We start from the raw sequence: 23,085 nt of genomic DNA on the forward strand, positions 1-23,085 counted from the left end.
GTGTCAATGTGTTTTTTATGTCTGCATCTGTTTTTCTCAAGAGCGTCAACCTCGACAATATACAAGTTTAAATGTCTTGTAGCGTAAAATTACAGTATCAGACAAAGAAATTGAGTGATTTGTGAGGCACATGTTTATCATCTGGAAGGTGAAAATTAAGACCCCCTTGGATTTTAAGATCATTTTGATGTACTTATGTAGTCTTTAAAGTTCTCTGTTCATAGGTAGCTTTTTGCTGTGGTATCTTTCACCTTATTGATATCTGACATATAAAATCAAGTGTGTCTTTGTCTTTTTTGGTGTATTTAAAAAAGCTTATTTTTAGCTGGCTGTGACCGGGATTCCATAAATTGGCAGTGTAAATTTGGTTGAGCACTGAGAGAAAGGGAGTTGTTGCCCTGGGATCTCTGTGGTTAAACACAGCAATCGTTTCAGTCACTAGGCACCTGCAGGTATCAAAGACTCTTGGCGATGGAATTGCCTGTCCAACCAGTAACCTCCAATACTGGGCTGCAGTACCTGTTAAAAGGAGCCTTCACTTCCTCATTCTCTCCCTATGTGTACTCAGTCATCTTGACCGAAGACATGAAAAACATACAATTTCCAGTTCCAAAAATTCCCCCTCAAAAAAAGACTGACACTTGTTTTCTGGACTAGTTTAAGGAATCTAGACAATTTAAAAGCATATTCTGATTTTAACCAGGTTCATTCAATTAAATCTATTCAATTAAATCAATTCAATTCAATTCAATTCAATCTATTCAGAGGATAAATAGGAGTCCGAGACTCCTATTTGTATTTCATGAGTTTTGTTTAAAGAGCTGTGTTATCACTGAGTTTGATTCAGACTGTTATAACCAATGTCAAAAGGGTTTTCTATGACCATAAATAAGTAGAAATTGTGTTTATGTTTACAAATGCTTATTTATTGATGCTTAAAAACAATTCTCTACTCAATAAGGAAAATAGTTAACAGATATCGGTGAACAGACGACATAAACTGTGCAATGTTACATGTCAGCAATTACACTTAGTTCACACATGAAGATCTAACTGTTTCCTGTGTTTTAGTTACATTTGTTACTAATGCCTGTTTCACATTATCAGAAATGTTTAAATATGTTGAACTGAAACGGTCTCCATTTACTAACATCAAATTAAAATTGTTAAAAATTTTAGAGGAGGAAATACTTGCATTTTCAAATATTAATGTTATATTTTCATATTAATATAAATATAACCAGCCACAGGGTCTCAACAATATCAACATCTCTGTATAGAACTATATGTTGTGCTATTTAATTGATAGATGTTTAGAAAGCTGCAACTTGTGATTTTTTTTGTGCAAAACCACAGGATTTCCAAATGATCAGGTGGTAAGAACACGAGAATAAACTTAACAGCATACTGTGTTTAGAAAGTCAAAATCATGTGGGTAAGCTTTTTAGTAAATTCAGCCACTGGCAACATGATTGATGTAAATTAAATAGCACACTGTGAAGCGTGATTTGTGTACTCATAATTGGAAGACTAATGACATGTCTTTTCATTTTCTAAAGAATGTCATATTTATACCTTCATAACATAAGATCCTTGGATATTTTAGGAAAAATAGACCACTGCTCAGTTCCCTGTCACCTGCAGTCTTTGTAGTATTTAAGGTGGTATGATGGGAAATGAGTCAAATATTAAAGAGACCACATTTGGAAAAGAATGTGGGTGCTGGACCAGCACTAGGACTAACCAATGCTAGTTGACTGTAATGTACATCTGTCAAAGTGCTGATCCACCAAGAGAAAGGTATAACCTTAATGTTTTTTCTAAGGGTGTTTAAACTTGTGTTTTTTTAAATCATAACAAAGGTGTAATATAAATGATATCCTTGATGAGAAGCTAATTTCTTTAAGAAATTTATTTGTAGGTACAAATGGGATGTTTTAAGGGAATTTCTATTTGTAAAATGTCTTAAGGGAGAAAAAGGGTGAACTGCATGTTTTAGGTTGAAATAACTTTGAAAATTTAACGTTTTGTCACTGAGCACATACAATTATAAAATCAAATAATAATGTGAAAGAAACTTTTGAAAAAATAGAATGTCAGTTAAGTATACTCTTATATTTAAATAAACCAATTCATTTTACTGTTACGTTTCCTGCAACTGTGAAAATAATTAACTGATTGATTTTGAATCCTCAGAGATATTTTCTCTGAAGCTCCTGGAGCATCATGTTTATTGCTGTTGGTTCAAAGGAGAAGACAAATTGTGTTTTCAGGTGGTTTTTTGGCAATAAATCAATTTGAATACTAGATGTCTTGGTCTTAAGTGACTTTTTGCTGTGACATACTAAAGAACAAAATTTTGACTCCACAAATATTTTGTACTCTTTGGAATACGTTTTATTATACCATTTTCACTATTTATACTAGAAAACTGTCTTTTTGCTCATAGGATGTTATGATTGTCATGCACAAGTCATGTCTCAGTGTCATGAAATGGTTTCACTGTATGAATCATTTTTGTTCAATAAGTCTTTAGGCAAGCACCTAATTGGGATTGTTGAGAATATTCTGTCCTCTTTTGAGACATTAACTAATTTCCTAATGTTAACAATCTATACTGTTGAAACAGTTGAATGGGATTCTAAAATCAATTAGCTAATAAAAATCAGACAAGCCTCATGGACTGAATGGCCTGCTCTCATTTTCAGACTTTCTAATGTTCTCTGGGATATACAATTGACATAGAGTATATAGAGCAAAATGGAGTACTTTTACATATGCAAGACAACCTACGTATTAGAGTGTAAGCTCCAGCACTGTTTAAAATTTGAAAGGCTAATACATAACTGTAGGTTACTGTACATTACTGTAGGTTTTTAGATGTATATTCACTTTCTAATGGAAAATATATGCAGACTAATACTGAAACAAATACTTCACAACTAGCAACAATAATGAACATTCTAGCTGATAGAAAAAATTAAGTTCTTTTCATTAAAAAATACTTTATTTGAAAATATTTTATCGTTTAATTTGTTTCCTCAACAAACAACAAGAACTGCTCTTACCTAACCTAAGTTCCTCATATAGTGGTTAAGTTTATGCTGAGTAAAGCAGATTTTCTTCAAGTAGTTTTTGCGACATTAGTGGAGGGTAGAGGAAATTGGCATGTGTGTATGAGGGAGAGGAGGTAAATATTTTAGTTCATGCTGAAAAACAGGTTTGGAACCTCATTCACGTTTTACAGACTGCCACAGTGTAACAGGGAGGTAACACACAAATCTTCCCTGTGTTTTCCGGATTGCTGCTTACTTGCAGACTCTCGATGAAACGGGTCTTTGTTTTCATATCAAGCTGAAGGACAGAATTAGCATGCAACAATGTGTCTGAGAGGGTTTTTACCATTTGGGATAACGTCAAATCAAAATAGAGATATTTCTCTGTCATAGCTTCGAGTCTTCGAGCTAAACATTATTTTGTGTTGCAACTTGTCGAAATATTTTTCTCCCTTATGTAAGATTGGTTTTTTTTTAGGCTGCTAAATGTCTAATTAAATTTATGACAATTGAATTGGTGCTTTTTCGGTGACTATGGCAATACTGGATAGTTTTTGTAATAATGATTTTACTTATAATTCAATGGAAACTACTTCCTTAAGAACCAGGTTTTATAGTGCTGATAACGTAATGGAGCAAAGGAACATCTAACCTTTAAAAAGAAAGTCATCCACGGAAGAATGGAAAGGTGACAATGCTGTCCATGACTTTTCCCACCGTTTCCCCTTTACCTAAAACATATTTATTAACAAGATATATTAAACAGCAATTGCCCTAAACTGTAGTTAGTCGATTGTTATTATTTGCACTTCGCTTCTCAAAATCAAAGTCAGCGGAAGCACTAAGAAACTCTCACCCAGTCTCAAATGGACATTTCTTTAGTTTTCGTTATGGTGTTCAAATGCGTTTCGTATTTTGAATAAGATAAATTTGTTATGAGAATTTCAAGAAACTGCTAAGTGAACGAAATACGTTAGTGTGGAGTGTGCATGTTTCTCCAAGCTCGTATGGGTTTTGCCGGGTGCACCGGTATCCTCCAAACGCATGTTAGGTTTGATGGGCTACCATAAAATTATCCCTTTTAGAAGAGGGAAGACTATGACACTAAATCAAATCAAGTAATCTGGGCTCATTGAAATGGACTATCAATTTACAGAAGTTATACATTACGTCAATAACCCATGTGAATTGTTATCAACTAAATCCAATAATAAGTATTGTTAAAAATATGAAAATAAATATATTATGTCATTATTTAATAAGGGCACTGGTGGAAGAAAATAACAAAGCAACTCTCCAGTCCAAGAAATTCCTGCAGGAGCACGTGATGAGAAAGTTAACGCAAAGTTTACTTTGTTCTCTGGAGTTTTGTTGTTGCTGAGGAGGTCACACATGCGCCGTGAAGCACAGGCAAAGGGGAACTGTGGCTCTTTTCTCCAAGAATGAAGCATTCCAGATTAAACAAGACACACAATTACATCCGTGAGCAACTAGTCGTAAACAGACGCGTTGGGACGCAGAACCTCAACAAGAGCAAGCAGCACAAGCAATAAAAAACGATCAGGTAAGTGTTCCTCGGTTGGATTTCTTATAGTGTTGCGCTTGTTCTGCTACTTACACGGAAAGATCATCGGTTTATTTAAACTTTGAATAGATAAGAAACTGTTCAGAAACAGTGTGTTAAGAGTTGAAGTCTCTGACTCTCCTTTTTGTGGACTGTTTTAATGGGTTGGTGATGAGTCATCGAAATTGTCCTACCTGAGGAAATTTTGCATTCAAAGACTTCGGACAATTTGTCGCGTCCAAGTAATTTGGAAGCGATCCAACAAAATAACACTTGCTTGCTGTGACTGTTACAAATATTGTCATTAACAGCAACAACTTTATGAATTACCTTCAGACCAAAATCTTTGTCAATAAAAAAAAAAACTTGAGGTCGGTTGTGTAAAGCAACTGATACCAGAAAAACTTTAGTGTTTACATGCCAGAGCTCAAGTGGCTAGTGAAAAAACACGTACACACAATTCTGCGAATTAAATGACGAGTAGAGCTCAGTATTTTAGTGGTTACGAAATTGGATGGGACAACATCCGTACTAGTAAACTGTAGGTGTATGTGGGAGGGCGGATGAGCAGAACATCTGTTCTGTAATATGGAACAATCAACAACAACAAAAGACAAATGGGAGCATCGATGCCGTGTGAGGATTGAATTGCAAGTCTTCTAAGGGAGAAAAAGAAAATGCGGTTTTGTTTTCGTACCGTCTTTTAAACAAAGTGTTTTTATGTGAATAATTAAATGCTGCAGTCTGCCTTCTGAGTGGATTTTGTTGCGTGCTTTGTACTTTCCAAGCACTCTACCTGAAAATAGTGTAATGTTAATTACAGAAGCACTTGCTCCTAGTAATACAAAGGAACATTACAAGGAGCTCTTTGTTGTATTTGGAAATGTTTCTCTTTTGGCAAGTTTCAGGAGGAGTATGTGGGGGGAATAAGATATGTAAATGTAGTCCAATGAGTATTAACCCATCAATGTAAGGGGAAAATCCTAATTTGAAAAAATTATAACTGCCACCCAGAAGAAATTTGTACAATTTATATTTGTGTAACAGGTTTGATAAACGTACCAGTTTATTGTAATAATGAATAGAGGCAGGTGTAGGTAATGCATTAATTGCTGAATCCATTCTTGGTAGTCTGTTTACTTGAGTTCCTGCCTTGTAAATTTTATGAAGCAAACTGCTTTGAAATCCCTTTTCTGTTTAGAGCACTATAAACGCTATATGTACTAGATGTAGTGCCAGGTGTGTTTATTCTGTATACCTCCAATGAGGATGGAAAGCACAATGGAAACAACGTGACTTCAAAAAAATCTTTGGATAAGTGGTCACAAGTAGAGTTATAGAGCCATAGTAAAATTAAAATAATCTTTCTGTTTTTATTGGTATTATGCATGTATTTATGTTAATCTGTCCACATTTAATGCTTGTAATAATAGCAAGTGCTGTGTTTCTACAGTATGTTGAGCCATGCTTTTTTGAAAGAAAAAAAGTCATCTGCTTGTATTTAGTCACCCTCAATAAAAATCACAGTTTCCATTAACATACTGCTGCTCTCCACAACTACTTTAAGGATGCTGGTTATTAAATTGTAGCTCAAATTGGGAACCAGAAACAAACTTACAGGTTATGTGGAAGTGTAAGGAACAGAGTATAGCCAGATTTTGAATGGGGAAAATAAGATAAAAGGTCTTCCAAGTAAGTCACAGTTTACTCTAACTTTGTGTTATGCGGAGGACATAGCCAAGTGTGTAATGTATATAAATCACTGTACTGAAACTTTGAGAAACCACTTTGCATCAGCATATTTAATGAAGTGCATGCAACAGATTACTGTATCAGACTGTGTGACTCACTGCTAAATATTTGGTTTTGTAGTTTAGAGGTTGTGTGGCTATGTTTTAGATGTTAATAATAGAATCTGAGAAGGAACAACATTTTCTCTTTGGCCTTGAGGTTTAAACTAGTAAAACTGTTAAGGTACTGCTGTAAGAGTTTAAATTATGGTGTAGAGTGTCTTACATTTCAAGTCTAGAGCTTGATTTGATGGTTTAGAGTCTTCTTCGAATGTTGGACCTAGTCCAAGTGCTGTTAAAGCATTATGACTGAATTATAGAGAGTAACCTACATGATTTCAAATTTATTAAAAAAAACCTGTCGGAACAGATTCCTTAAGCTGAAGGTAGTGTTGCCTTGACCTTCACGCACAACAAACTTGTCAGGATGATTTCTCTGTGAGTGCCTGCTAAACATGCTCTGCAACTTGTCTGTAGAAATTTTCTTTTTTGCCTGGAATTTGAGCTCAGAAATGAGTTTGAGCAAGGCAAAACTACACTAATCATAATTTAGTTTGCACTCTTCTAACTAAATTACAAGCCCTGCGCTAACCATTGAACTGTACTTACATTGCACTTACAAGCATTGAAGTTTCAAAGGTTTTGGTCATAAAACCATGAAATTAGTTTCATGTTTTTTTCACGCTTCCTGGAGGCATTGTTTTTCTATCCTTAATACTTCCTTCAATTGCAGGCCTTCCATTTTGGGTCTGATAAGCTTTGTATGCACATATTCAGTAGTTAGGATTTTGCCAATAATTAATCCATTAAGGATTTTGGAAGACGTTAAGGAGCATCTGGCCAGTAGAGCAAATTTATTGGAACAGGGGTAGTCAGCCTTGGAACTTTCATCCTAAGCCACTACACTAAATCCAATAAATTCATTACTGAGTTGACCCCCAAATTTTTAATTATTAAGCCATGTGTTGAAGACCACTTCAGCAATTTAGGATTAGCTTGTGCAAAGACTTGCAAATGGAATATCAGTGTGAAGGTTGTCAACCCCTGTACCAGTGCACTCTAATATTCACCAGCTGAATATTCTTATTTATTCACTGTAAGATACAGAAAATTTTATTGGGTTCAGTAAGTTCACAAGATACCATCTGCTGTTACATTATCAATTGGCAGCAGCCTCATCATCCTGTAGCCTGATGTCATCAGGTTCAGGAGCTAAGCAAGGCTGGGGCTGAGCAAGCCTGGGATAGGAGACACCTAAGGAAATTAAGGTTGGTACTGCAACACATTTGCTAATGCATCACATTTGCCCTCTGGACCAGATGTTTTAGTCTTTAGCTTTGCCCCAGTTGGTGACAGTGGACACTGTGCTGTAGTAAGTCCCTTCTTTCAGATGAGGTCCAAATTTCTTGACCATTGTAGATCCCATGGTTGTTTTTCAAAGAATATGCACTGCACTGTGCTTAGATAATCTGGCCTTCCAAAAGCTTGCCATCCATAAATTTTGTGTATCAGTTTCTTATTTCCCCTACTGCTCTGAATGTGGGTGCTGCAATTCAGAGCTGAAAGTAATGGCTCTCCTTCTTTGTTTACAGTGCTTTGGCATTCTTTGGGATGATAGTCCTCCATCAGTGTGTAGAATTATTAATTACTATTGTTATAGTTCTAGCTTGTTTGTTGTTGTTGTGTGCAATACTACTCTTCATCCCAAGACTGCTGTATGCATTAGCCTAGTGGGGTTAATCTTCATCTGGAATACAGCTTCCCATTTGAGAAATTAATTATTAACTTGGAATCTAGAAGCACATGGAGTGTGTTGAAGTCCTCACCGCAACATGATGGTTTGTCTGGTTTCTTGCAGTTGTGAGTTGTCTGCCTTACAAGACAGGGTTTGGGTTATCCATATGTTCTCTATTTATAACTTTTTATTAAATCAGCTCAGAATAGCATGGTTATAGTGGTTTGTCCTTCTGCTGCCATTCATAGATATTAGGTTTTTATTTCCTTCTCTCCAAGCAAACTGCATTTAATAAAAATAGAAGGGTGTTGCAGACCCAATGGCAGGAAACAAACTGTAGGATTTTGCTAGTAAAACAGTGAAATGATAATAATGTTGAGGACATGATATAGCGAAAATGTCATGTTGTTTTCTAAAAAAGGAGAATAAAACTGTTAAAAGTCTTGCTCTTCAAATTTAATCGGGAATGAGGCCTAGGAATTAAGACACTGTAAGTGTTGTATGGTGTATTTCGACTTGTCTTCAATGTTGGAACTCTTGTTGCTGTTCTCATTTACAATGGTGAAGAAAGTGTGATGAAAGACCAAACTACTGGGAGACCACTGTTGCACAATTTACAGATAAACTGCTGTCTTAGAGAAATTATTCTGATAAACAGTTTTGCGCATCTTTGACTAGACAACTTGACTATTCACTCTCCTTAGGCTTTATTTAATAATTAACATAAGTGAGTCCTCTGTTATGCAAAGGGCTTTGAAGATCCTTGGGATGAGAAGGACCTTATAAGTAGAAGGAATCCATTTGGATATTTGGATATAATATGGATATTAAATGGAGTTTGTAGCAAAGGTTTGGAATAACACCTGCCAGATTCCCCTTCATCTCTGCTGCTAGTACTTGTCATCTTTCATAATGTCACTTCTCAAAATACCCTAAAGATCGCTCTCTTTCTCACATTGTTTTTCTTTTGCCCTCTTCCAGCTCATCTCCAGCTTTGCATCTCCCCCTTGGTTAATTTCACTCTGCATGGGGATCGTAACATCCTCATTCTACAGCCAGGTGGTTGAACCTTAGCCAGGCAGGTTAAGTCAGACCTCTTTAAGTTTTCAAGAGACATTCACAACACATTTTCTGTTTGGGTACCATTACTCCTCATGAATTATGATTATTACTGACAGTCATAAAAAGGCAAAGTGCAAAATAAAAACTTGTTAAGTAAACAACATTGTTTGCCAAGTTTGTAAAATTTCTGAGAAAGCCCTCAAAATAATTGGGCATGAAGAAATATAAACTAGACAGAATTACATTGTTGCGAGGAACGTCTGTCAGAGGATTGGAATTTAAGAAGAGAGTGAGCACTGCCAGATTATGATGTAGCTGCTAGATTTGTTTTTCTGTTCAGGATAAAGGACTATACACACTGGACGCAAACAAAGTATGTGAGAAAATTTGGAGTGAAGCAAATAAATAGTACAGAAATAAAAAAAACAACATCTGTAGCTAGCTAATGCTGCTGTTTCTTCTGTTGAAATGAATAATGTAAAAATATATTCTAGGTACTCTAAGTAAGTACAGTGCTGTGGGAAATATCACTGTCTAGTTAAACAGCTAAAGCTCAAAATTTAATTTCCTAACAGGTATGAATGCAGAGCAGTTCAGGGCTTTACGTAAGATAATAGGCTCTATTCTCCCTAAATAGTGAACAACCTAAAGTGAAACCATTAGACCAGTTGAAAAATGTACGGTCTTGCTTACACAACAACAGTGATGGATAAAAGCAGAGAATATGGTATGTTTTGGTTTTCAGAAGGCTTTTTATAAAGTTCAGCTTGAAAGATTCTAACATGACAGGTGGCAAGCATCCATGGACATTCATGTATTTGTATTGGGAATGGGTTAAATGAAAACTACACATAAGGAATTACTGTATACAATGTGGTGATTATTGGAGTACCAGAGGAGTCTGTGTTCGGACCACTGCACTTATGAATTAATATCAGTGATCCACATTATGGTATAGTTTGTAAACTATCCATTTTTGCAATACCAACATCAGAGGATTAGTTAACACTGGTGAAGTTGCAAGGGGACATTCAAAAAGATTTACAGTAGATTGTGTTCAAGGATAAAAAAAGACGGGTTCTGTTTTGATATATTATTTTCATCTTAATTTGAGGAACTGATACAAAAGCAAACAGTATTAGGACATACAATTAGAAGTGTAAAATTTAAATTGATAATGTTATGTTACAATTGTGAAATGCACTAGTAGGATCTCATTTAGAATGTTGTTAAAATAGTCATTAAAACATGTACTGTAGCAGCAAGGAAAAACTGTAATGTTTCATTCTTGCCTTTAATGAAAAATCTTCTGGACACTGCTGAACACTTTTTCGTTTTCTGAGGAATGTAGCCGAGATAGAACAGAAGCAATTGGGATAGCCAGATTCATGACACAAACCTTTAAATATCAATAGAATTCATTATGATACATCATATGGCCAGGTAGGCATATATGAGGTAGACTAAGAGGTGTCCAGTTTAACACCTCTTAGTCTACCTCTCCGAGAAGGAGGGACATCTGGACATGAACCCCACAAATTTGAGTGCTCTGACTCTCTAACTCCTGTTTCATTAAATTCAAACACTTCACAAGTTCCAAACACAATATGGCTGCTCTGAAAACCATATCAAGAAGAGAACCCACAGAGATTATTGCACTGGAATCTGAGTACTGGAGGCAGTTTTTGCTAGTTTTTACACAAAGAGTTGACGCAGTCAGGTACAAGCTACCCACCCATGTTGTGGAAGCTCATACTCTGGCTTCTTTTAAGAAATGGCTGGATGAAATTATTGGATCAATTAACAATTAGCAATCTCCCATCATAATCCCTCTCATGTTCTTATGTGCTTCAGGTCAGTGTTATTGTAGAAAGGTAAAGTTATTTAGAAATGGACCATCATGGCACGTCATAGACACTTTTATCAGTGTGCATATTACTTCATTTAAATTACCAGATTCTAGTTATTTATTCCACTGCTTCCTTCTTACACAGTATGCATAGCTGTTATGTAGAGGGAGAGAGTGCAAAAGTCACTTCCTCAGTGAATGTGGACCATATGTTTTAAAAATCAGAAATGCCTACAGTTATTGTTAGCTGGGAAAGCGAGACAGAATGATTAATAGGTTTCAACAGTCTACACTGTATGTTTCTTAGGTTTTGACTCTTCGTGGCTCCCTGACCAGTGGTTTTGCCCTTTAAGAGTGTATTAATGTTCTTCTATGCGTCTCTGAGCTTGAGTTTTGTTTTTTCTCCCTTCTGTTCAATGTCAATCTTCATGGCTATTGGCTTGTTGTGAAACTTCCTGAAGGAAACATTATCTTTAAAACATGTTTCCTCTCTGCTACTGTGTTTTACATTTTCTGTACATCTGGAATCTATATTTTTACATCTTAAAAATACTGTGGAGGCATCTCTCAAATTGTAGCAATTGTAACTGTAACAATGATTGTGGGAGCTAAAGCCATTGATATATACTCATTTAAAGAAGACATTACTGGATAAATAGCTAATGATTTAATTTGTCTAGGAAGTTATGTACACTGGCATTAGTGTATTAATATAACTGACCAAGCCATTACTGAGGCTGTAGCCTTTTCCTATGTACTATACGGATGGGTTTGTTTACATGTTAAAAGGCTATCTTCTCACTTTTCACTTTCTGGATGGATATTGGCATTAGCTTATTTTGTATTTGCTTGGTTTGCTGTCTATATGGTTGAAGTTAACATAGTCATAATGAGAATCAAGGTTTAAAAGACAGCATTGAGGTGATTATCGGTGTTGAATAATTTGGAGCTGGAAAGGAGCCACTCTGAGAGTGATTTAAGGTTTTTCAAATGTTTTTTCTTCGAGAGCTGGGATAGAAGCCTAACCACTCATTATCAGTAAAGATATATATTTTCTGATAGCGTTATTGCATTGACCATGAGAATTTTTTTTTCGGTTTATTTTCATTGTAATCCCAAATTTAATGAAGATTAATAAAAAGCTTTTTATAAAAGTTTGCAGGTTTTTATATTTTTCCCTTTCACTTGCATGAATCAACAAGGTAGATATTTTCAGCAAGATAAAAATATTAAAGCTAATATTCTGAAATCTCAAAAGAAAATATATAATCCACTCAAGCTTCAGTAAATGTGATTTCTCTTAAGACATAAAGGAAAAATATATTTGCTTTATTTCTTTAATTCTTTATTTGCTTATGTCTTGAATGAGAATGTTTGTTTTATAAGAATGTTTGTGTTCTTCAGAGAACTTAGAGTTGCTACATGGTACAAGTGGATTTCCTTGTAACATTGCTTGTAACTTCTCATATCTTCAGAAATGCACTACTTCAGAGCACGACTGAAAATTACAGTTTGTCATTCAAGCATTATCAAGCCACCCAGTCTCGGTACAGGTTGTGACATAGTTAACCTGATGTCATGTGAAAAAAATTCCTTCCTTTTGTTCAGTGCACACAGTGATAAGACCCAAGTGACAAACCCCAGTGACTCACCATTTCCTACAGTCTCTTAAAGGATTCATTCAAGTATCCTGTTTTTTAAATATTTCCTCTCATGTGTTGCACATTCTTTAATGTCTGTCCACAATTCTTTGTTGTTTATGGATTATCCCTAGTTACTGTTCCAGTTATTAAAAGGAACCCTGGAGAATAGTACAGCATTCTGACAGCCTGCTTCACTAGCTAAACTTACACCTTTCTGTGACTTTCATTTGCGTACCCCCGCATTCTATATCACAAACTTGTTAGGGAGTTTTTTTAACCAGAATGTAACTTGTGATTTTACAAAGGAGAGAAACGCTAACAGAGAATCATACTCTCATACTGTATTTGTAGGCAGGATTATATACTGTAGGGATATGCTTGCCCAGCATGTCTTGGAGTCCATAGGAAGAGACTCCTTCCTTTTTGACTCCAGCATCCCAGCTTGAATTAATGCTGAGACATTCGCTGTCATTGCATGGTTTCTTTTACCAGAAATAATTCCCAGCAAACTACTGTGTCAATCAAAGGAAATGCAGGAGCACCACAGGGGGAATGATGATGGTGCAGGTGTTTGGAGGAGAGTTCGGAGAGGCATAGGAAAACATTGACGTTCATAGAAGGGAAGTCCCAAAATACCATTTTCGCTTTCCTGAGCATCACTGACGTGCAACACAGAATGTTACAATGAAAGCTCTGAGCACTGTTTTCAGCAGCAATCATAGTATCTGTGACTGCACAGAGCCGGGAGAAATCCTAGAGTTCTGTGGAATGACTCACCTGGATAAAAGAATCCAGAAAGAAAGTGTCAGTAAGCTGTGACATCATATGTAGTAAAAAGATATCTTAGGTGTCGCAAGAACATTGTTTTCTTACCTTGAAGCCGCAGTTCTAAACAAAAATCAGTGGAACTGAATATTAAGTGTTTTCTGTTCTATATATAGAGATGTAGATAGATACTGTAGGTGTGAAAATATTGAAAAGGTCAAGTCATTCTTACTTTGTTACCTCCAGTCCAGCTGTTCCTGTCTTCATAGCCACTGTATGTACATCAGTACAAGCCCGTACAAGTATTGTGCTTTAAATATTTCCTAGAAGAGATAAGAATTACTAACTTTTCAAAGCCAGCAAGGTGTACCATTGCAGGTTGGATTGCAAATCTAATTATATGAACTGTTTAAAACCACTGTACAGACTAGGTTGTCAGAATAGTAGTCTTAGCTTTAATATTTAATGCAAACAAATTCAAGTTTTCTAAATGTACAAATTTGAGGCTAATCTAACCTTACCTTTTTAAATACAGTGAAGTGAAGATGGTTAATTTATAAGCTAAAATAATAGGTAGTAAGTTGCAGATTCTGTTGGTGAAATAGATGTTCAGTACATACAGTAGAGAGTATTTTCAGGTGGATTTGATGCATTTCTTTCTTAGGACTTTGACTGTTGTGTTTTGCTGTAGTATGCAAATGACCAGGTGTAGCACTAAACCAGGACTCAACCCGTAGACTGAATTGTTGCTGGTCTCAGGCAGAGTGTTATGTAATTAAGCAGGGTTTCAAGATCCATCTGAATGAATTAAATCATTGAATAACTGAATAACCTTGCAGAAAGTGTGAACATTGGGCAATAGGAAGTGATAAAATGCTATCAGAAACTTAATGGAGGGGAATTTTGAAGTGACATGAAAGAGAAAGAAATTTTTTTTAAATCCTCTCTTGCATGAGATGTATTTAAGCAAGGAAGGGTGGAATATTCCTACAGTAACCATAGAAGTGAAAATTTTTAGAAAGCTGTGATGATTGCGATACTATACATTACTGTACGAGAAGGGCAGTCTGGAGCTGTGGTAGACAGTTTGAGCTGGAACTGTGTGATGTGTTCTTGTGGGAAGTTTTGGCTGACAAATCTGTTCCATTTATATTTCAGGATGTGGAAATGTTTATAAGTCAGTTGCAGCCTTATAGTATTGCTGCATACATGCTGTATTTTGTTGTTGATGTTGAATGGTGACCTGCAGTCATTTACAGAGCATGCATTTATGAGCCTGAAAAACTAAATATAAGTGGAGAGAGACTTTCATTGGAGATTTTCCATTACAATGGGTCTCGATTATTTATTTGAAGTGGAGATCTTATGCTGTCATTTCAACACAATAAAATGAATATTTTATCAAATTAATTTATAATCAAGCCATTTAGTATTAACTATGATATTTATAGTATTATAAAATCTAGGTCGTTGCTGTAGTTATTCCGGTTAATATAAGAGCAGCCACAGACTCAGATGCAGGTACATCTTGGCTGAGGACACAATGCTATAAAGCTTCCATGGGAGTATGAGTAAATGACTTAGAACCCCACCTAATAGTTTGAAATAATGTGTTACTGTTTGATAACAATAATTTAGAAGTTTTAATATTGTGATATTATTATATAATGTGTATATGTCATCATTTACACTATATCATAATTATTTAGTCATTAAGTAATGAGTGACTTCATAAAGAAGTCAATGTTGTATTGTTTAGCATGGAGATCATGACAATACTTTTAACAAACTGAACTGGAAAGAAACCGCTGTTCAAGCATATTTGTTTTCTCCTGAAGGGAGGACAAACACTAAGTCATAAATGATATTGCACTGCAAACAGGAAATAGGCCCTTAAATGCTTTGCCAAATGCTTGCTGTTCTCAAGGAATTTTCATATTTTTTTTCCACAAAAGCTGCAGTGTTCCACTTTCTAGCATCTGTACAATTCCTTTAAAGAGAACATTTGGAAGATGCAACTAAAATATGAGAAGCATTTGTTGAGCCCTGAGGATCCTCTTAAAATAGCCTGTAGGATTTCAATTGTAGCACACACGACATGAGAGTGTCCAAAAATGAGACCTTTTTAGAGCTGCCATAAGCAAAAAATAGGGTGAGTCTGGCTTTTGCCTTTAGTTTGTGTTCCTGCCACAAACCCTCATGAACATACTTCAGCGCCAGAAAATCCTGGAGCTTGGGTGTGGTGGTGTTTTTTTAGCCATACAGTACCTAGTTGACTGCTCTCCTTTAAAGGGTCCTGTGTTCATCTTCTCTGTGAGGTTATATTTAGAACTTGGCTGCAGGTGATCACTGAGGTCTATATAAGATTGCATTTTTCCACACAGTTTGTATTGCTTCTAGCGCTGCCCTGCCTTTAACAGTAAATGCCCTGTTGCTAAATGTTGATCAGCTTCATCAATTTGCCTGTGTCATGTCTGTTCAATAAAATGTCAATGCACCTGCTATATAAAATATAAAAATTGCCATGATCCGTTTTCAACTGATATACTGGTATGTGGCTGGGATCTTAATAAAATTACCTATTTTTAAAAAAACGGTCTGTCCTTACCTTGTAGAGAAATACAATACACTGAATTTTTCCCTGAAACCTAAGCTGTATTGTCATCTACAATTTATCTGTTCCACAGATTTTCAGTGTTTAATTGTAAGTGGGTGAAGTACAGTAGTTTGAATGTATTGTTATATGCAGAAACAATATTGTTCGGTATGGATATCTGGAAGATAAGGATCTACAAAGCTGTTAGTTACTTCAGTCGTGTAGATCAGACTGTGCTTTTTTGTCAGTGTATTGATGCCAAGTTGGCCTGGTATGCTTATAAGTTTAAAATACAGCTTTTAAACTAAAGCCTCGAAATTGCAGTTTACATTGGTTTGCCCTTCATGACAGGAAGCAAAACTGCATTGCATCTGTTAGCCATTTAGGATTATTTTCAGATATTGTACAATAAAACAGCAGTGGCTTAACAAGAATAACACTGTACGCCAGATTAGTAATTATCCAATAGCCCCAATGTTTAAATCTGCAGAGAGATCATTATTTTATAGGCAGCAGGCATTTGGGTTAAGAACCTGTTGAAGGGCAACTGCAATGCTATTTTTACATTTCGAGGATAGAAAGAATTGATGAGTGCATTTTAAACCACAATGAAAGTAAAATTGACACAGTCATGTGTAAAACCTCCAATTTACATCACAAAATAGACGACATTTCTAGGTATGCCCAGAGTCATATTCTGTGATTTAAAATGAGGCAACCAGACCTCCGGTGAGGTGCAGCAACGCTATTACTTTGTAAACAAGCAGGCTTGTGAATACATCTCTTTTAATCCAATAGAAATCTTGCTCCCGACTTCAAGACGGTTTACCCAACAAATACAACTTTCTTGTTAACTGCATGCAGATCACATTAGAGCATTTCTTTAGTGAAGTGTCCACTGCACACTAATGGCAACAATACAGTTCACAATTTTGTGAATAATACGAAATTTTGTTACTGGGTTTTAATGACTAGTCTGAGAAATTGCAAATGCAGTTCCCCCTCAGTAGACGATGGAGAGTACAGATTTCTCAAACTGGGGTGATGTAATTAGAGGAGTAAAATGGGGATCTGTCCCAGGACCACTTCTTTTCCTGTTTTGTCAGTGATTAATGACATAGATTCTGCTATAGTTAGTAAAATAGTCACTTTATACTCTCATCCTAGAGTACATACATGCATACAGAATTTAAAAGTTATGGCTTAGCAAGCACTTTAATTTAAACCTGTATAGAATAATACATTCAGGTACCAAAAACAATAACTATAAATAGAAAATGAGAGAGTGAGAATTTAGATTACTTTATACTATTTTGGCCCCTACATTATAAAAATATATATTTATATTCTGTGACCTAAAGGAATGTCCTGCTAAAAGACTTCAGCTTTTTCTTCTCAAAACAGAGAAGACTTCAAGGGGACCTGATCCCTTCACAAGTATTTGAAATCATCCAAGGCATCGTCCTTCAGTATCAGCAGTGGAACATGACCCAGAGGTCAGAAATAGAAACTAGCAGAAGAGCATTAAAATGAACAAGTTGTTTACACAAAGAAGTGTGGAAATATGGAATACTGTACAAAGTCTTGCCACCCAGTCATGTTGTTGAAGCCAAAACCTTGGCTTCTATCAAGAAACTGGAAGAGTTCTTTGGATCGGTTAGCTACTTACTGCCAAATGGCTAGATGAGCTGAATGGCATCCTGTTATTTGTAAAATGTATGTTCCTGTGATATGCAAATCTCTTCTAAAGTAGCCTTACTCCTTTTAGAAATGCAGTGTGTCTTTTCTAGACCACAGCAGTCTAGAAAGGAAATCCAATTTTCACCTAGCTCCTAAAATATTGCAGATCTGTTCATAATCATAATATCCAAGACGTGAAGCAGACTTGTTCCTTTTAACCCCTTTTAGACAAACAGTGCATGTTGAAGACGTAGACAGTTTTAAAATATTTCTGCTGTATAAAATAAGATTCAGGAGTGTTTACGTAGCATGATGAAGCTAAAGTTGCAATAGCAGCTCTAGGGTCTCAGCTTTGTTCCAGATTACAGGATAGAATATAGTTAAGCTCTGCTGGAGGCCCAGGCACAATGCCACAATCTTACAAAAGACTTCTTTCTTCCTTGTTTAGATTTTCTTCTTTTTTTATCCTTATCTTTATTCTTCTAATTACACTTTGAAATGAATTTACAGTAGATCTGGAGTCGTAGCTTCATAGCTGTGGCACATGTTATTTCAGTGATTTTGTCTTCTGCATTTCTGACTTATGCTGCTCTGCAATTTTACTATTGTAATCTCTGCATGACCAAATAACCCCCCTTTGCAAGTAATAAGCATTTACTGGCACGCAGTGAATTAACTTGGCTCCAGCCGGTCAGCTGTTTTATATATTTTTTTTGTGTATAATGGAAGCAGTTGTTTTGTTTTGCAGTTTGTGCAAATTTCAACTATTAAAGTAAAAAAAAAGAAAGGAAGGAAGCATGACCTTTAATGCTTCTGTGAGTCCTATAAAATTTAAATCTGAACAAGAATCAATATAAAAATATGTTTTGTGTTAGCAAACCGGAGTCCAGGTTGACACCCTTAAGATGAGTTCCAGATTTTAAATGTGGTGAGGTCAGTCTACATCACATTTGAATTTATATTAATTGGCCAGTTATATTGGCATATACAGTATCACATAGTAACATTTGGTAGTTGTGCAATAGCTTTGGATTTGTGAACATTTTAAATTGAGAAAACTGTGGATCAATGGAAATATGATCACAGGTAAAGATACTATTTTTCGTTCAGTTTTCTTTAGAAAGTATGTTTTCCTTAAATCCTTAAAACACACAACTAAACATTTTTTTCTGGTTAAGGGGGGTATTGGGAGTTTGTATGTTCTCCTCGTGTTTGTGTGGGTTTCTTCCAGGTGCTCTGGTCAAGTCCAAAGACATAATGGTGGAATAATTGGCTTTTGGGGAAATTGGCCCTGATGTGAGTGTGTTTTGTGTGTTTGTGTCTGTGTCTGTCTGCCCTGAGATGGATAGTCATCCTGTTAGGGTGTACCCTGCCTTGTTCCTATTTGCCAAGACAGGCTCCGTCTCCCCAGTGACCCTTTACTAGATAAAGCAATTGGAAAGGGGATGGATGGGAGCATTTGGCTATGAATAGAAACCTTTGTGTGTATGTAGCCAAAATCACATTTTGCTTTTCACATACCTAGAAAAAGGTTGCATGGGAACAATGAAGGATAAATTGAGCTCTCTTCTCTCTCCCTGCATGGGCTTCTATTCACAATACCAAAATACTTGTTTTTATATTTACTCAAGAGTCTTGGAGCAGGGTTATCCTTCATATTCAGCACAGATCTCTAAGGAATTCAGATATTTATATTTTCATAGCCTCAAACAGGCCTTTAATTCAGCGGTTGCTGTCAAACAAAGAAAACTTAGACATTGTCTGGGGATCAATCACATTGGCACACCCATAAGTAAATATGGAAATCGGTCAGTTGTGACAGGACTCTCAAGAGCTGCATTTACTAAATATCTCTATAGACATCTGAGTTTGCTCAGGTCCTTGTATGTTCTTTTTTCTTTCAAGAAGAAAAGACGCTTGAGTTCTGAACAGCTTTGCGTCTGGTTAAACAAGTTTGATTTTTTCACCCCAGGTTTTTTATTCAAGAGAGCTGAAGGTTTGCGGTTTGCAGTGATGATAATAAAAGCATACAGCTTTATTTCTGAAAAAACATGACCCCCAAGCAGTTTGTAGCTGGTACAAGCGAATACTTGGAGATAACTGCATGCATAGTATAATGAAATGCATAAATAACACAACATATGGGTGCTGCAACCTAGTGTAGGTCAGGGGTTCCCAGTCTTGGGTTAGGAGGCCCAAACACCTGTAGCTTTTGTTCCAGTGGAGCTTTCAGTTACACAATTGAACCCTTGATTGGCTTAATGAATCCTGGACAGACACAAACCAAACATGTGACACACAACGTCAGTATGCCAGTATGTGACCCACAACGTCAAACTTATACAGAGAACGTCTGTGTATTTTTAATTTACAAAGCATTGCAGAGTAATGAAACAATACTAGTTTTTGGGTTGTTCTGTTAAATTAACCACTGCTCAAGAAGCCAGAACTCAACTTTAAGATAATGTATAGATCTGTTTCTAAGAATTAATTAAGTGATTTTGAGTTAGTTTCAAGCTTTCATACCACCTACCTAGAATTTACACAGATCTGTATTGTGAGTAAAGAACTGTATATCCTGTGTGGTAGGACTTAGAAAATAAATCTTTTAATTGTTGTATTGCTGTATGTATAGTTGCAGTGCTTTTAATATGAAGGCAACTTACAGTATCTAGATTGTTTTGACTTGTATTTTAAAAACTTTCTTTTTCACGTCAAATATACTGAACAAAAATGTCTGATTTTTTTTTTAAAAATCTAAATTTCCTGGTGTTCTATTGCACTACTACTGTCAGAAACATCAGAAATTCTTGTTGGATCACTTTCCTGGGAGATACCTCAGAGCATTGCCAGCATGATCCCCTGCAGCTTTGATGTGAGATACTGTATGGAAACAAGATGTGCATTTATTCAGTTGTTGTAGAAGTTTCTTTAAATGACTGTGCAAGCCTTAACATTTTAAAATCCTTCATCTCTATAAAATATAATAGTTCTGTGAAGAAGCAATAAGCCTTTTAGCATGTTGCCACATCTGTCTTTAGGGAGAAGGCATGTAATATTTATGACAAAGTTGTTTTTTTTAACAAGTGCATTAAGCAATTAAGCAAGTGCAAACACACAGGCTGAGAATGAACTTTCTGAATGAGATTTTAAATAGATTTTAATCCCTTTGATTAATGTAAAATACTTTGCTGGTGTACTGTGTGATGTAGATTTTGTCACTTTGAGAGCTCTCCCAGGTTTGTGCTCCACTGTTTAAAATACTTTCTGAAATTAATGAAGAACAGTAATTTTTATTATGCATTTCTAGGTACTGATGTTTTTTTTAAAGTGATGCAAGGTCCAGCTGTTAACACATGAGCTGAATACTGTGGTATGTTCTGCTTGTGATCAAATTGCACTGTAATTGGAAGGAGAGGGGTGTAGTTCTGGAAAAGACTGGCTCCTGAGATTTTCATACTTCAAATGTGAAAAATATTTCTGAGGGTGTAGAAGGCAGTTCTAAAGATTAAATGAATCAAGTGAAAGGCTTTGGCTGTGGTCTGCAGACAGTCCGCTTGGAAAGACTGAATTTGGCTTTTCATCTTTAATATTAGGTTCCTGTGAAAAATGTAACTTTTGGTTATTGATGTGTAATGTGTCTATTGAGAACCTGATTGAAATAGCTGCTTAAAGGCCGATTACATTAATTTTAATAAGCTCTATGCTGGAATGCATTAATTCATTCCAACACCTAGATAATTAGGTGAAGTGATCAAACATCAAACACGATGTAGTGTCGAATGACAAGTGTCTATTGAAAAGCTTTGCTCTTTTCCCACTCATTTTTTGATGGAAATCAAAGTGTTTTTTTCCCTATGCTTTTAAACTGAACACTCCCTCTATTACCTCATTACTGAAAAGATGTTCTTTACAGCTGTGTTCAACAAAGACACTGCTTCCATGTTGATCATGGCACATGAACTATATTTGCAGTAAGAGATTATTTGACTTTTATGAATTATAATAGTTCAAGAGGTTGTCGCTGATGAAATCTAAGGCTTTAGTCTACTGTATAAATTGGTAAATTTATATTTCAAAAGAAAAAGAAAGGTAGTAGTGGGTAATACCAGAACCTCTGAGATTTCTTTACTAACATTTTGAACAATGAAGTGTCTGGTATAATTAACCCCTGGCATATTTTCATTCTGTTGTTTTTCCCATTCACCTTTTAGTAAAAAACTATTTAGTATTTTTATTTTTGTTTCTCTGTTGTTCTTCTAAAAACTACTTATAGAAAACAGGAAAACTAAATCCCATGTTTACAAATGAAACAAATTGTTTAAGTGTTGTCTGCACATGATCGCCCACAGTTTGCTTGCTGCTATTTCCTGTTGTCAGCAACGCATAATGACCTGCCTGGTATTTTCCAGTGATTACAGAAAGATCTTGTTCTGACCTCTGAAATCTCCAACCAGTGAATTGCAAAGAAAACAAATGCACATTGGGCGTGTTAGTGCAAGTGTGATTTATCTTGCTTCTAGAATTTCACTTCAGTCTATGCTGATAGAGGAAGTGATTGTGTCAGAGTATATTGAGATTCTTAGTGATTAGGAGTAAATTACTGTTCAAAGACTTCCCTGTGCTCATGTTTTCTCCCAGGATGTTGTACTATTTATGTTTTAAAAATGTTCAACAAGGATATCAAGAAAAGTTGACGAAACATGCTTAATGTGGATATTAATACAGTAATGTGTATGGGGTTGTATGCCAAAATTGATAAACATTCCCTTTCTTATCAATGTTATTTGCTTTCATGAATGAAAACATCTAAGCTTTAGAAGCTCACTACCATTTGTTTTTAGTAAATATTTACATTTCCTGAGTACCTTGAGTACCTGAGAAATCTGCTGTCATTTATCATTCAGTCTTTGTTTACAAGTGTTAATAAGTCCTCCTGTTGAGAGCTGAAGTACTGATTGATGTCCACAGACCTAGCAGTCCTCGGGAGTTAGTTAATATAATTCCTTACACTGACACAGTATAGCACTTTTCTGGACACTCCACTCCAAGCACTTTACAGGTAATGGGGACTCCCCTCCACCACCACCCACCTGGATGATGCGATGGCAGCCATGGTGCCCCAGTACGCTAACCACACACCAGCTATCAGTGGAAAGAAGAACTGAATGATTAAGCCAATTTATAGATGGGGAATAGTAGGAGGCCATGATTGGTCAAGGCCAGTGGGAAATTTGGCCAGGACACTGGGGTAACACCCCTACTCTTTTTGAGAAATGCATTGGAACTTTTAATTATCACAGACAGTCAGGACCTTGGTTTTACATCTCATCCTTAAGTGATAT

At 35.9% G+C, this 23,085-nt stretch overlaps 1 protein-coding gene across 4 annotated transcripts in view; it reads left to right on the forward strand.

Moving 5' to 3' along the window:
• The first annotated feature begins 4,443 nt into the window (after positions 1 to 4,443).
• Positions 4,444 to 23,085, forward strand: part of rin2a (Ras and Rab interactor 2a) — a 51,786-nt gene continuing 33,144 nt past the window's right edge. For 2 of the 4 annotated variants that reach the window (XM_088934161.1, XM_088934164.1), the window contains exon 1: positions 4,444 to 4,620. The gene's annotated coding sequence lies outside the window, so the exon portion shown is untranslated. The remainder of the gene's footprint in view (positions 4,621 to 23,085) is intronic. The other 2 variants (XM_088934162.1, XM_088934163.1) reach the window with 2 other exon arrangements.

Source organism: Atractosteus spatula, chromosome 15 (assembly GCF_055471065.1).
Source record: "Atractosteus spatula isolate fAtrSpa1 chromosome 15, fAtrSpa1.hap1, whole genome shotgun sequence".
NCBI classification, from domain to species: domain Eukaryota; kingdom Metazoa; phylum Chordata; class Actinopteri; order Semionotiformes; family Lepisosteidae; genus Atractosteus; species Atractosteus spatula.